Below are 16190 nucleotides of genomic sequence, written 5' to 3'. Positions count from 1 at the left end.
AGCTGCATGCAGGAGAATCAGGCTGCATGCAGGAGAATCAGCATGCAGCAAGTGAATCAGGCTACATGCAGGAGAATCAGGCTGCAACATAGACTTAGCCTTCAACAGAATAATCAAGCTGCATGCAGGAGAATCAGGCTGCATGCAGGAGAATCAGGCTGCATGCAAGAGAATCAGCATGCAGCAAGTGAATCAGGCTACATGCAGGAAAACAGGCTGCAACATAGACTTAGCCTGCAACAGGAGAATCAGGCTGCATGCAGGAGAATCAGCCTGCAACAGGAGAATCAGGCTGCAGCAGGAAAGTCAGGCTGTTTGCAGGAGAACCAGAATGCACACAGGAGATTCTGGCTTCATATCTGTTTTGTAACAGTTGGAGGGATCTTTAGAAACCAGCTAATTTAGTCTCTGGTTAGCACAGTTGAGGCTGCCGAAGCTCTGCACATTGAGTAACTATCCTAGGATTGCCCTACGGAAGCAGAGCAGAAGCTGTGTTTGAGTCCAGGGAGTCTATGCCCTTCCATTTTCTATTGCATGTTTCCTGGGACAGCACTGGAAAGGAAATGAGTTAGAAACCCCAGGTTTAGAAAACCAATTAAATCTCCGAGCTTGACTATTTTGCTTAAGTTTGGGAAAGCTTCGGCTATATTCTTTAAGAAAGATTGTGCAGCAACCAAATCCCACTTGCTGGGAACCAAAGCAGAAGTAAAAAATATGGTCAGTCGTCTTGATTCCATGTGCCACGAACTGATCCTAGCTGGGAAGTTAGGAGGCTGGCTGAAGCCTGTCTCAAAATGATCCAGGGGAAACAAAGTTTAGATGGGAGAAATCTCAGAGAGAACTGAGAGAAAGATGGAAATTACAGGCATACAGATGTTGGAGTAGTTAGTGCTTGAGAGGGAGATGTTCCCTAAACATTCCTCAGTTCAACCAAATGGTCCTAGTCTACAGATGGACTTGGGTGGCCTGGAACCTAAACTCTACTTTACCCCTGGAGGGAAGGGCTATGGCAACCGTAGTATGCATCTTTGTAATCATGGTGGCCCCAAGGAGCCTGTCTTTGCTGCTGCCTCAGTGGTCATAGTCAACAGATGGGCAGGTGGTTAGGACACAGCTCTGGCTTTTGTTTTTGTTTTGAGTGAAGGTCTCTTTATGCAGTGGGGTGTGGGGTTGGTAGGGTGGGGGGTGTGTGCTATCCTGGAACTGGCTCTGTAGACCAGGCTGGCCTCAGTCTCCCAGGGAGCTGCCTGCTCTACCTCCCAAGTGCTGGGATCAAAGGCATGTGTCACCACACCTGGCTGCTAGGAAACTATTTGATTTGTGCAACTGAAATAAAAGCCTCCTTTTCAAGGAGACAACGCATACCACACAAGAGAACAAACAGATCTCAGAGCTTGAGAACCTACAGTTCTCTATGGGAGGTTGGGTGTCGGAGGAAGATCCTGCGCATAGCATTGTAAATATTTAGGAGAGCCTGACTTTCCCTTTCTGAAAAGGCCCTGCAGCCATTTACAGGGTTCAGGTATTCTGAGAGGAAAAATTTTATTCCAGGTTTTAGGGCTTTGACACTGGCTTTGATGTTACCAGCAGTTTCCACTGACAGAACATACTACTGTGGGTTAATCAATTCATTTTCTACTGACAGTTGGCTCCCTGGGGCTTACACTAACCCTCTGTTATTTCCTTAGTACTATAGCATATAGTGGAATAAATGGGCTCAGCCCCCCACCCCCAGGAGAACCTTATCTGAGGATTTGTAACACAAGGATGTTATATTGAAGCACCCAGAGCTGCCCTTCCCACCCCACCCCCATATCTCCCCACCGCATGCTTCCAGAAGAGACAACTGTCAACAGAAACACTTTCCTGAGCGTACAAAGGTTTGTGGCATCATCAGAGTCTGTGAAATACGAAAGGATGGTTCTCCTTCTTCACCATCTTGGTGCAGACTATCAAAAGCTTAATCTGGAAGACATCCCCATTGCACCTGTTCCAGGTGTTACTTACTGTAAGGGATCAATCAGCAGGGATTCTGGTCCCTTGGGGTGGGGGTGGGGCAGCTACTTACTAGGAAAGTGTGTGTTTACCAACTCCAGCGGAAAGACTGATCACGAAGCAGTTTGATTTGACTTACAAGACACAACAGACACTTACAAGTCCACCTTCACTGCTTAGTTCCAAGGTCGTGCTCAGTGTTCTGCCTTGGTCGTGCCTCAGTGCATAGGAGACTTGGCCATCTCATCTCACCATTGGAAGGGATTTTATTTCAGTTTGTCACATCGATGGCATGTTGGATAGTCTGGAGAGTGGAGAAGTCTATCTACTTACACCTTGATAAGAAGCATCAGAGGGTCCTGACACCTGAGGCAAGTTCTTGAGTGTCAGTGGGATATTCCTCTCCAAATGGTATCTTAGTCTACAATAAGATGCTTAAGTAGCAAGGACCTGCATGATCTGATCTTAAGCTTCTGTTAAGGCCCAGGGACAAAACAAGGGCTATTGTTTGCCTAAGACAGATGTCTTGAGCTGAGAGGTCTGTGTGCCACTGGTATGGTGGTCCCATGAGGCTTCATATAATTTCCCAGAGCCTTCCAGCATTAGTTTAACGCACAGTAATATGTGGCAACTGCTTAGAAGAGCTGACAGCCAGAGTTGCTTAAGCCATACTGGGCCATCCAAAGGACTTCTTTTCTTCTTAAATATAATCTAATCTGGGTGGACTTGTAGATCACCAGATCAATAAATTTGGGAAACTCAAACACAATAATCCAAAGATACATTCTCTACCAGTGTTAATTTTCCTTTGGGATTGATACGTCATTATCCACCAATGAAATGAGTATATAAAGGCAGGATTATTGGGAACCAACTCTCAGGTAGGTTTGCTGGTCCAAAGGAATGAGGCCAGGGAAGTTGCGATGGGAAGGGAGACAGAGAGGAGGGGAAAGAGAAAGAGAAAAAAGCATGCACACAAAGGGAGAGAGAAAATGCAGAGAGAGACAAAGACACACACACACACACACACACACACACACACAGAGAGAGAGAGAGAGAGAGAGAGAGAGAGAGAGAGAGAGAGAGAGAGAAGCTAAAATGTCTGAGGGAGGGAAAGCCCAGCCCCTGGACTGGAATGTTCAGGGTAGAGGGCAGGGTATGTCAGGTAAAGACTGAGGGATGCTGGGAGAACCTGCAGCCAGGTCCACTTTGGTATGTTAAATATGCACCTTTAGCTGTTTGTCCCGGGTCTGAATCCCAACAAGTGTGCCTAACAAAGTCAAGTCAATCTGGTGCATTGGTTAGGAGCTCATATTTGCAGCAAGGGAGATTTGAGTTCAAACCAGAATAGCCCACTGTATTGGCTCCCTGTTGCCACCACAACAAGCTATCAGCAAACTTGGTTTAGGATGATGCACACTAATTTCTATACACTATAGCTCAACAGTATATCATTGATTTCATTAGGCTAAAACCCAAGTGTCGACAGGACAGCGTTCCTCATGGAGACTCCAGGGGGAGCTTCTTTTCTTGGCCTCACCAGTTTCTAGAGGCTGCTTCCTGCATAAACTGATGACATGGCCATGATGACATGGTTTGGTTAAGTGGAATGTTTTATTATAGCTACAAGAGCAAAAACAGCCAGGGGCATCTGGAAGAGTCCAGAGCACGGAAAGAGTAGAAGATTGACCATGGCCAGCAGAGACCTGACCAGGAGAGAAGCAGGAGCAGGAAGTGTGTTGGGGGAGATACACAGACAGAGAGGACCAAGAGAAGACAAAGAGAGCATAAGGAAAATGGCAGGGTTATAGGAAGTCATGAGTTGTTGTAGAGAAGGAAGCTGCTGAGCTGGGGGTAGTTTGGGGTGGTCGTGGGGGGGAGGTGAGGAGAGCTAAGAAGAGCCAGGATGCCTGCATAGACTTTGAAGTGTGTAACAGGTACTTAGGATACTGAGGGAGCCTGGAGTTCAGCATGTACTGTGGTATGTTAACAAGTACCACAGATAGCCATTTGTCCCTTTAGCAAGTGATCAGGAAAGTAGATCCTTTGATAGAACTCAGCTTCTATTGGGAATGCTGGCTTTTGTCTAATAGCCAGAATTTGGGAAAATGGAGTTTCCTTTGGATTTGATACCCACTCCCTGGAATCACAGCCCTTCTACACACCCACCCCTGCATCAAAGCCAGCCTCGCCACAATTCTTTCCCATCTACATCTCTTTTGTTCATGTGTAAGGACACTGTTGCTTACTCCGGAAGCACTTACAATTATCTAGAACATTCTCCTGGTTGTGTGGTCAGATGATTAGCAACTTTATTCCTATCTGCAATCTTCCCCTTTGCCACCGAATCAAACTTAGGTTCACAGAGTCTAAGGACTTGGGTCGTCAGAGGGAGGCATTATCTTGCTTACCACATGCACCGGATAGGTGTATTGCTTTAAAGAAGCTACTAAACACCTTAATCCTAAAACCCTTCCTTAGTAAAGTAGGAATAGTAGAGGGCAATTCATGAAGTGAGAGAAGAATTACTTGAAGTGAATGTACCTCACCAATGTAGCCCAGGACCTCACACACATTAAATCATCCCTGTGGTGGCCCCTCTTCACTCTCATAAATAAGCAAGTACTGACACAGAACTCCCACACCTGCACCATAGACCATGATGACCTTAAATGATGCTTCCGGACATCTCAGCTAGCAACAGAGGCAGCAAAGGCTCTGTTCCCATACCTCCCGCCTGCCTTGAGCCTGGCTGACACATGCCCTCCCCGAGATGGATGCCACACTCACCACCATCAAGGATCTGGGCGCTTGGCAGTGATCATCCTGGGAAAGAAGTGAACTTGGTATCATCAGGACAAATGACTCAGTGGCTGTGAGCCTGGCAAGCAGTTCCTGCATCTAGGAATGGCCACAGACAGACACCTCAAAGAAACCAGTCAGGGCCAACTCTGGCTGGAGGCACAATCAAGCATACAGTGATGTACAGAGGTTCAGGTGCCCTCCCTTCTTGCAGTCACTTGCTGCTTCTTTAGGAAGTAGCTACTGGAGGCCTCCCACAGTCTCCTGGGGCAACCGAGAAATTGAGGGTAAATCCCTGTGTCATGAGCAGACAGCTCATCTCGGTCTGATATCCTGAGATCTGTTCCCTGATTCTTATCTTTAAGCCATCCTTTTTCCATGGGCTTCTCAGCTTGCAGAATGGCCCTATGGGAGGGAAATGGACCATTTGGGGTTTCACTTTCTCCTCTTGATGGCCTCCTTCTCTGCTCTTATGTTTAGATTCACCACAGAGCAGTCCCTGGCCATACTCTTAGGCAGGGTCTCCCCTTCTCCTAGGCTTTGCTCCCTGTCACTCCCATGTACTTAGACCTTCGCTGTGTTTGTTTTTATTCTGTGTCTGTCCTTAGATTCTGATTTCTCTTTGTCGTTGGGCTGAAGTGAGTTGAAAAGAGCAGGAGAGAGAAGTTGATGGGTATCTGTGTCAACAGCCTTCTACTGAGGATGAGTCTTTCCACCCACCGAGAAAGCACTGCAAAGTCATATGGGCATCTTGGTGCCGTACAGTGTCTTATGGGACCCTCTGGCATTCTGTGCATAGGGACAGTAATCCTGATATTGCCACCAGAGCTGCCCCATCCAAAATGCTGAGAGTGTCCATCGAAGGACACTGTTCTAACTGGATCACCAGTCTTTGCAAAGTTAAAGGCACTTGTTTGATGACCCTTGGGTAACGAAAGAACAGGTAGATCGTCTTTTATGTGTTTTTGCTGGTTTTGTCCAGAGAGAGAGAGAGCGAGAGAGAGAGAGAGAGAGAGAGAGAGAGAGAGATTCATGTATATGAAGAGCTGATTACCTTTCTTTTTTTATTTTTTTAATATTTATTTATTTATTATATGTAAGCACACTGTAGCTGTCTTCAGACACTCCAGAAGAGGGCATCAGATTTTTGTTACGGATGGTTGTGAGCCACCATGTGGTTGCTGGGATTTGAACTCAGGACCTTCAGAAGAGCAGTCGGCACTCTTAACCGCTGAGCCATCTCACCAGCCCGCTATTTCTGTAAAGTAGTATCGATATCCCTACCCCTCCCCAGATTCACCAAGTGATGAGATGAATTGGTTGTTTGAGCTATCTGGTAAGTGATGTGGCCTCTTGACATTCTGGGGTAATTGACACTAGTCTCAGACACCTTAAAAAATAGTCCTGTCTTCCATGTTGGTTACTGGCAGGACAAAGTGGCTTTTGCTTATTATGTGAAGCTCCAGGCACTCCTGAGGTCTGGGCCACCCGCAGCTTGGCCCTTGGCAGGTGCTTGGTTCCCTCTGGGTGACAGACTCCCTTCAACAGCACAGCATCAGACAGCCGCTTGTCAGCTCAGCATCAGATTTCAACCTTGTTCTGATTTTTTTCCATGCCGTTGTGACCTCTGCTCCCAGGTTGCTCACAGACTCGCTTGTCATTTCTGCGGAGACTGACTGTCTTGCTTGCATACTCCTCCCCCATGCACCTACCCTTTTGGCCTGTGAGCTAATCAGCTTCCAAGGACTGTGGTGTTTTTCCATAAACCTCTTCTGAGACTCATTGTCCATATTAATGCACTTTAGAGACAGCTGAAGGGGAGCTGTGGGAGGTGCCAGGCATGTCAGGGCTGAGGAAGATGCCCATCAGTATGAAGCAGAGCGATGGAGGTAACTACCCTCTACCTTGAGGCCCGTCCCCTGGGGTCCTGGACATAGCCTATGATCAGTCAGGACATAGGGCTCTACATCTGGCGGCATTCTGCTCTGTACAATCACAGATAAGCTGCAGACTAAGGCCAAAAATACCAGGGCCAGAGTCTGCAAGGGCTAAGGAGCACACGGCACAAACAAGTCTGAGTTCATGTCAGTTGCAATCAGTTGGGGGCAGCTGCATGAAGTTCTGAGTTCAGAATGGCCTGAAGTCGGAGAAACTAGAACAGGCCTGCTCTAGTAATGGTGTCTGTGTTGGGCATATGCTGGCAGAGTGGCCTTTGGAGGCCATTTACAATCTGAGAAATTAAGTCCTGGTAAAATGAAAAGGCTTTCACAAGGTCAAATAACCTGTTGGTAGTAAACGTAAGAACAAAACCCAGATCATTGACCCAGTCAATGTTATGACTTCAATACATTTACATTCTCTTAGGAAGAGAAGCTGCGGAAACTAGGTGAGTTTAACTCTTCAATCCATTGTCCAAATGCTCTGAGGCCTTAAGCACCACTTAGAATGTCTGCGATTCAGTTTCCTTAGATGCAAAATGGAGTGGAAACATTCACAATGTTGTTGGGAAGTTGCATGTGGTCATAGTACAAGGCTCAGGGCCTCACATGCGCAGGTTCAAGGTCTTTCCTTTTTCCATAGTAAATGCTATGGATTATTTAAATGGCCATTTTTGGAAGCCTTTTGAACATCACAGTGATGATTTGGCTATACAGATCTATTTTCTTTCCCTGGGAGCTAAGATGACCGTCAAGGTTTCTCCAGCTCTAAAACTGTGTTTGTTTGCACGGCTAGGGATAAAGCCCAGGTCCTTTAGATGCTATAAAAATGCCCAGTCACTAAGCTACATTCCCAGACTAGAGCTCAAAAACTTCTGTGATTGCAAATGACTTCCAGAACCTTTATTTAGTTGCTTCCCTGAGCTAGTACTCTGGCAATTAGCCCTAGGACTTTTGGAGGCTGACCAAGGTCATTCCAGGTATAATACATTCTGATCTCCAGGTAGTAACTCAAGAGTATGAAATACTAGTGCGCTGCTGTTGTGTGGTAGGATGATGGATTCCTTTAACCTTGCAAGGACAGAGACTGACCTGAGTCACCACAGTGTCCCAGCACCCTGTACAGGGCCTAGCACATGAAGGTGGTGGTTTTTATCTGGTTGAGAGAAGACGCCCAGAGTTTATCCACAGCTCAGAGAGTTGAATTTTGCATGGTTGGCTTGCGAGTCTGAGACTCAGGCCAAGTCTGTCAGTTTTTCTAGTGGCCACTTGCCTTCCAGGCATTCAATGAAGAAATCAGTGAAATGACCTTTATCCTTGAGGCAGTAACGGAATGGACCAGCAGGAAAAGCTGCCATCTATCTGGTGGGGCTGGGCTGAGCTGTAAAGCATTGGCATGAATACCTGTGTCTCCTCTGAAAGCCGAAGAAGCACAGGTTAACTAGAACATTCTGCCCCTAGGAGGGAGTGAGGAGAGCGGTAGGCAGGACCCAGGAGCTTGACACAAATGAGGTTTATAAATAGGAACATAGAAATTTGGAAGAGAAGCCAAGTGAGGCAAAGGAGAATGGGCAAGTCTCAGAGAGACCATTCTAAGATGCAAATAGCTAAGCAGACAGAAGCCAGATTTCTTGGCGGGCCACTATGTAGCCATTCCCCTGATTAGGCTGGAAGAACCAAATGGAAGCTTTGGAGAGAAGCATCAACAGGAGGGACAACAGGCTTACCTTGTTCGTTCTCCAGCCAGCCAGCATGCTAACTCCATGCTTCACGGCCACCTGACTCTGGACAGGTGTAGGGGACACAACTGTAATTAAGGTTCCATCTCTACAACTGGGAAGGGATACACACATGGCTCACAGTATTATGGTCTCATCACAAGCTCTTTTGTATTGTCCCATGCTTCTTTCCATGAATGGACACCGTTTCCTCACCCTGACCACTCTCATTCCTCCTTGAGAACATATCCTTTTTTTTGAGATGTATTATTCTCATCCATCCCAACCCCACTCTAGATGTGAAATGTCTGTCTCCATTTTTCCTACCCTGAGTCCAGTGACAGTGATGGGCCATCTGCAAAGTCATAGCCATCAGAGTGCACATCTGTTGTTCCTCACAGGAGCTCTTGAAAGAAAGGCCATTTCCCCCAAAAGTGAAGCTCTGCTAGACTGAGGTCAAGCCTTGCCCACACATGCACACACACAGGTATACACACACACACACACACACACACACACACACACACACACACACGCACGCATGCATGCATGCACATACACACATGCACACACATGTGCACACACACATGCATACGTATATGCACACAACCGCACACACACCATTGAGAGCCAAATCCCCATTCTCTCCCTCTGTGTTTCTTTTCTGGTGCTTGCAGTTGGTGTCTGGACGCCTTTGCTTTCCTTTCCCAGAGTATGAAGGAAACGAAACTTGCATGGAGTTCCTCCTATGGGCATGGACCAAACAGTGTTCTAGGCACCTTGTGCATAGCTAGACAATTCTCAAAACGGCCTGTAAGTCAGGGACAGGAGGCATCATTTCTACATAGAAAGTGAGTGATGTTAGATAAGTTGCTTAAAGTCACTGATAATGGACACCGTTTCCTCACCCTGACCACTCCCATTCCTCCTTGAGAACATATCCTTTTTTTTGAGATGTATTCATGCTAATAAGTGACATGAATCAAGACAGAGGCCATCCCAGGCTTCAAGTTGGGCCTTGGGTAAACACAAAGAAAATTTTTTTCTTAGAAACTCTAATTTATTCAGCTTAAAAGCTTAGTTGAATCAACAAATGAAAGTAAGCTGTGAGATTGCTTTTTTTGAATTCTAAACATAGCTTAAACGTATTTATTTTCTAAACAAAATAAAATATGGTAAGATAAAACAAAAACCACTCTATTGAAGTTAGACAAGGCAAGCCAACAGAAAAATAAGAGTCTCAAGAGAAGGCACAAGAATCAGAGACCCACTCGTTTACATCCCCAGGAGTCTCATAAAAGTACCAAAGTGATGGCTATAGCATCTATGCAGGGAACCTGGTGCAGACCCATGGCCTGCTGCGTCAGGCTCTGTGAGTTCATGTGAACTTCACTCAGCTGTTTTAGAGGACCTTGTCTCCTGGTGTCCTTCACCTGCTCTGTCTGCTCCATCCCTTCTGCCTGCTTTTCCAAGGGATTCCCTGAACTCTGAGGGGAGGGATTTGATGGAGACATCTTGTTTAGAGCCATGAGTCCTAAGGTCTTTCTCTGTTTAATGCTTGGCTGTGGGTTTATGTATGTGTATCCATCTGCTGTAGGAGGAATCTTCTCTGGTGATGGCTGAATAAGGCACCCGTTATGAGTATAGCGGAATATTATTACGAGTCATTGTTTCTTGTGTCATGTTTTGTTTGCTGTGTTTTGTTTTGAAGACCAGTAGTATTTGGTTTCACCCTAGATCTCTGGCTTATCTAGTCTCTGGTTCATGGTCACCCAAGCAGTATCAAATTTAGGCTCCATCTCATGGAGTGAGCCTTAAGTCAAATTAGACATCAGTTTGTTACTCCCGCAGGTTTGTGCTGCCGTTGCCTGAGCATACTTTGCAGGCAGGACAGACTGTAGATCAAGGGTTTAACACAAAGAAATATTTTCAAGTAGGGCAACAGCCATAAGGAAGGAGGGAGAGGAGGAGTATGACCTGAGCTAAAAGCTGGTGGATAAGAAAGGAGGGCAGATAGGAGTGACAAGTGGAGAAGCCAATGAGCTGAGCTGGGGCTCCCATTTCCCTGGCCACAGGCTTGTCGGCTCTCTCTGCCCACAGGCCCTGATTCTGTTCCCAACTCTTCTCAACCCAGCAGTGCCTGGATGTCCAGGAGTTTGGAAGCACCAACTCCTGGCCTTGTCGAGGACCTGTGGACCTCCTACACTTTGTTTCTTACTTCTCTGTGTGGTTTTCCTGTGGCTACTGTCCTTACCTTGGTGTCTGTTGTCTGGAAGTGCAGAGAGGCCTTCTATGGGAGACTTAGGCTGTGGCTCTGTAGGTGAAGGCCTTCTCTATGCTCCCCCAGGGTGGTTCTCAATGAAAGGGACAGTGCACGTTTATCTACACCATGTATTGACTGTTCATCCTACCAACTCCTCAGGGTGGATCAGAGATTAAATACCTTTTGAAGGGAGGGATGTCTGGGAAGGGAAGCTTATTGGTTAAACCCTCAGGGCCTCTATATTCTCATGAGATGGAGAACTCTGTTCTGGGCCACATGACCAACGTGGGGAGTATGGTCACGTGGTCTGGGTCAGTAATCTGGTAGGGACAGGGAGTCACCAACAGTCTCAGGTGGGTGCCTGGGTACCGGGGTCTCAGACCCACTCTATCTTATCAAGATTCCTGTCACAGTCCACTGTCTCCCAGCCCCTACTTTTCCTTTTATAAAAAGGAGAGGTGTCATCTGAGTGACCTGACCAGCTCTAATATTATTTGTAGCGAAAATTTTGGGCGGGGTCAGGTGTAAGCATCAAAATCAAACACGACGTAAGCCAGAGAGGTAGCAAGGGGTGGGGGCGAGGAAGACAAGGGATTATTCAACCAAGTAATTGAAACTTTTTTTGGTTTTGCCAAAATAAGGTGAACGGTCAGGAGGCTGAGGCACAATGGCTGGCATTGAGGTGCGGGAGAGGAGACTATAATCGAAGAAGGACTGGACAGACATGTCAGAGCTGTGCTCCATAGGACTCTAAGGACAGATGTGGTGGGGAGAAGAATCAAAGGTGGCTTCTTGGCTTGGAAAAGTGAGGACAGGGATCCTCACAGCTGGGCTGCCTTAGTGGGGCGAAGAGCTGCACGGGCCAAGTGCTGGAGCCTTGAGGCACTGGAAGAAGAAGTGGAGATGGACTCATACTTAGCTTTCTGCTTAGGGGATGGTCTCCCTTGGAGCAGTCTTTCCGATTTTATTTAGAAACACCACACACACACACACACACACACACAGATGTACACACACAGACACACTCACACATGCACAGACACACACACACACACACGTATACACACACAGAGAGATAGACAGACAGACAGACAGACACACACACACAGATGTACACACACACAGACACACTCACACATGCACAGACACACATACACACACATACCCACACATACCCACACACTTATACACACACAGAGGGATAGACAGACAGACAGACAGACACACACACACAGACACACACAGACACACACACACACAGACACACACACATGCATGCAGGCACAAAGGATCCTTAGTACACGGCTCTAGCTAATTAGAACCTAACAAAACATTGCTCCATTTTTGTAATAATTAGAGTTCTTCTCAGTGGCTGCGAGATTTACAGTAACCAGAAAAATTCTCTCTGACACCGGCTTTCCATGCGTGGCAGTCTGAAGGCAAAGCTCCCTTCAAACAGATCCAATGAGTACAGCCATGTACAAGTCTGACAAGCATCCTGAAGATACAGACAGAGGGACTGAAGGAAGGAGGGATGGGCGGATATGACAGAGAGCGAGGCACAAACACTGAGAACTGAATGGTTTCTGCTGAGAAATGTTCCTGTTTGCTGACCTTGGCTTCCCAAACCGGTTTACTGGGAAGATGATGTTTTCTGGAAGTGAGATTCCATTGCCTAGAAAAAGAAAGAGACACTTATTCATAGGTACTCGGGGAGAAAGCGGCCTGCAGAGGGAGAGGAATCACCCCACAGTGTGTCTTCAGGAGACTCAAGCCCCTGGCTTGCACATCCAGACCTGTATGTTTATTCCCGTTCTGGGAAAAGACACAATAAGTCAGTGATAGGTTCTGCTCTGAAGTTACCATGTGGAAAAATCACAGCTCTATAGCCCAAGTGTTGAGGGATGAGACAGCAACTCAGGTATCCTCTGGAAAAGAGCCATGGATGTCGGGAATTTGTACTGAGTGACTGTCATAGTCACTTGCTGGGGTCTTCACTGTTTGGGAAGAGAGGCCATCAGCCCGTAGAACCTGAGTTTTGTGGAAGAACCGAATGCACAGGCTCCCCTGTGAACATGGCCCAGAAAACAAAACAAAACAGAACAAAAGATAAAAACTTGAAGTTAATAAAAACTCCTTTCTGGCCTGTTTTTCTGTGACATTAGCTCACGTTTGTAGAAAGCACTTAGAATAGGAGCGGAGGCATATGGAGCATTACGTAAATGTTAATTTCTCACTGTTCTTGTTTTATTATTATTCTTTTTGTCCTCACCCTGGGAGGCAGATAAGGCAGGCTGTGGTGGCCAAAGTTAGTCATTTTACGTATAATGGAAAGAAACTCAGAGTGATTAGCTTGCTTAATTCATGCAGGAAAATAAACAGCAGAAGCAGGGTCCCATCTGTTCTCACGGATGACTTACTTTGGCACCTAATAGCCCTCTTGGTCACACAGATACAGGGCAACGTTCATGAGCAAGGCTTTGTGTGTGGCTGGGAGGGACTGGTGAACATATTCTCAAGGGTGGTTGTTCTTGTTGTTGTTTTGTTGTCAAAACAGGGTTTCTCTGTGAAGCCCTGCCTGTCCTAGAACTCGCTCTGTAGACCAGGCTAGCCTTGAACTCACAGAGGTCCGTCTGCCTCTGCCTCCTGAGTGCTGGGATCAAAGGTGTGCACCACCACTGACAGGCTGCCTTGAGCTTTGATCCCACACTGGCAGAGCACTAGAATTTTAGGTGTGCACCGCCATTCCTGGTCTAAGCAGATGACTAAACCCCAAGGCTTTGTGCGTGTGTAAACTAGGCAAGCACTCCACCAGATCCAGAAGTAGGTCTGAAACAAGATATAAATATTTGTTCACCTTATAACCTAGAGCTGGTTTTGATAGAGCCACTTTGTTATAGATTACAAGAAAACATTTGTACTTTGTTCCATGGGAAGAAGTCTGCACATACACACTAGCGGTGCTTTGTTTGTTTTGAGTTATATTAAACTAAATGTTATTCAGAAAGCAAGATTCGGTGGCCTTGGTGTGAAGGAGTCCTCTTCCTGCTACAACAACAACAACAATAATGGAAAAGGAATCTCAGAGGAAAAAAACCCCACCAGGCTACAGAATGAAATACACACCTTTTCTATCAAAGGTCTTTAACCTCCAAAAGTCAATATTTGATAAAGCCTCTTCCATCTCAAAATGCTTGTGTGTGTGTCTGTTTGCCCAGCTCCTAGGCACTCCTGAGACTTGACTCTTTCACACCCTGCCCTTTTATGCCAATTATGAATTACCATCAGATTGTGAAGTTGGACTTCACAATGATGAGAGACAGTTACTACCCGAGTTAAAATGTTAATACGCCCTGCTTGTAGCTCAATTTGCATAGCGGCACACCCTTTTTGCAAGAAAGAAATTGCCTTCCCAGGTTGATTTTGTTTTGTCTGTGCATTTCTTTGCATGGCACCAAGAACATTCTCTCTGACTAGTGGGGTTAAACTGAAGGTGGTATTGGTGTATTGTGTTTGTATCCAGGGGGCATTTTGTCCACTCTCGGCTCTTTCGTCCTAAGAATGCACATTTTGTGTAACCAAAGGGTTGTTCTTGGAAATCATTTTGCTTTACTATCTTTGCCCCTCCACACTTTTGTAGCAAATGTTCTTTTAGTCAAAGATTTGAAAATATTTTTTGCTTGGATACTGAAAATAGAATAGCTAGGTCAAAACCTGTATGATTGTTCCCCCAAAGCTACGGGATTTGCAGACAAACCATTCTTTTGTTTACCTCTTAATGAACACTTGTGCAAATTTCTTGGCATCAAGGACATTTTTTAAAAGGCTTATTTTGTGTGTATGTAAGCGTTTGCCTGAGAGTCTGTATCTGTGTGCCAATGCAGATGACCCAAAAGGGCTTTGCGTCTCGTCTCGTGGAGTTGCAGAAGGGTTTAAATTTCCATGTGGATGCCAGGAACTGAGGACAGGTCCTCTGTCGGTGTTCTTAATCTCAAGCCATCTCTCCCCCAACATTTTCCATCTATTCATACATAGTGTTTTATTTCTAAAATGTATAAGCTTAAGTTGCAGAAACCGTGCTCTCTTACCCCGCACATTTCAGCATACACTTCCTAAAACAAAGACAGTTCTTGAACAGAATCACAGCATGTTATTAATCTGTGAAACTTAAAATAAAATTATTTATATACTTTTATATTTATCTATCTCCTATTGATCAACTATCTTTTATCTGTCATCCATTATCTATTCGATCACCTCCCGTACTCATTATATCTATCATATATGATATCATAGATATCATAGCTATCATCTATCATATATATTATATCTGTCATCTACATATCTATCATCTATTCTATTGTATTTTCACTAGTTCTACCACCACTTCCTTAAGAGAAAGGAAATCTTGAGTCATTTGTTGGGCTCAGCTGTCTCATGCCTTTGGGTTCCTTGAGTTTTGAATAGCTCCCGTTCTCTGCTGTTGGTGACACCGACTTTTCTGCAGAGCGTGGGTCATTTAACATAATGCCTCATTGTAAAATGGCTTGGCTGGCATTTCCCCACGATTAGATTCAGGTTATAGATTTCTGGCAGAAATACAACAGGAGTACGTTGTGTTCCTTTTGGTGAACGATCTTATGAGGTACACTACGTCTCTTGTGTTTCTGTGATATTAACCTTGGTCAAGGTAGACCACTCTTCCCATTAGGAGGCATATCTTCCCTTTGTAATCAAAGGCCATTTTTAGTGGGAACTCTCTGAGATTATGTAAGTACATTCTTACTCTTCATTTTTTTATTTCTTATCTTTTGCTCACCAGGTTTAACATTCAAATCAGTAGATGCTTAGGCCAACTGTGAGGGTTGCAGATGGCAGTGTTATGTTCCCATCATTCAGTAGTTGACTTTGTAACTTAAAGAAGACATTTTTTTTCTGCCCAACTTGTTTGTATCAGCATATTTGGTCCATTGCTGTCACTCTGTGTTGTGATGCTCAGATTGACCCAGATGCTCAGATTGTCCCAGATGCTCAGATTTACCCAGCCTATGGCAACTCCTTCAAGATGGCTTCCGTGTCCCTTATTCTTTGAGGACTTCCTTCCTTTTCTGGATCACTGTGTTATTCTGAGCTTACAGCACATCTGCATCACAACAGGAGTACCAGGGAAGCCAGAGCTCTCCTGTGAGCTCTCCTGTGGCTGCCTCTCATTGGCTACACTTAAGTAGATGCTCAAGAGCAGGCAGCTAGCTAATGCAGTCTTTAGGGGTCAGCTTCCTGGGGTACAGAGTGAGCAGAAGAGGCAGGGGCAGCAAATTTGGAGGACATGTGTTATCTAGCACTCCCTTCTATTTTCAACATCAAGGACAGTTCTGTTGAACTGATTGACTCATTCATTTCTTCACTTGATAGTTAGAAGCCGTTTCAGAAGTGTTTCCCACATCCCCAGCCAGAGCTTTCCTTTCTTTTTTTTTT

This window comes from Mus caroli, chromosome 15, assembly GCF_900094665.2.
Source record: "Mus caroli chromosome 15, CAROLI_EIJ_v1.1, whole genome shotgun sequence".
NCBI classification, from domain to species: Eukaryota; Metazoa; Chordata; class Mammalia; order Rodentia; family Muridae; genus Mus; species Mus caroli.
The sequence above is the reverse complement of the archived record's forward strand: the minus strand, read 5'-3'. Positions refer to the sequence as shown.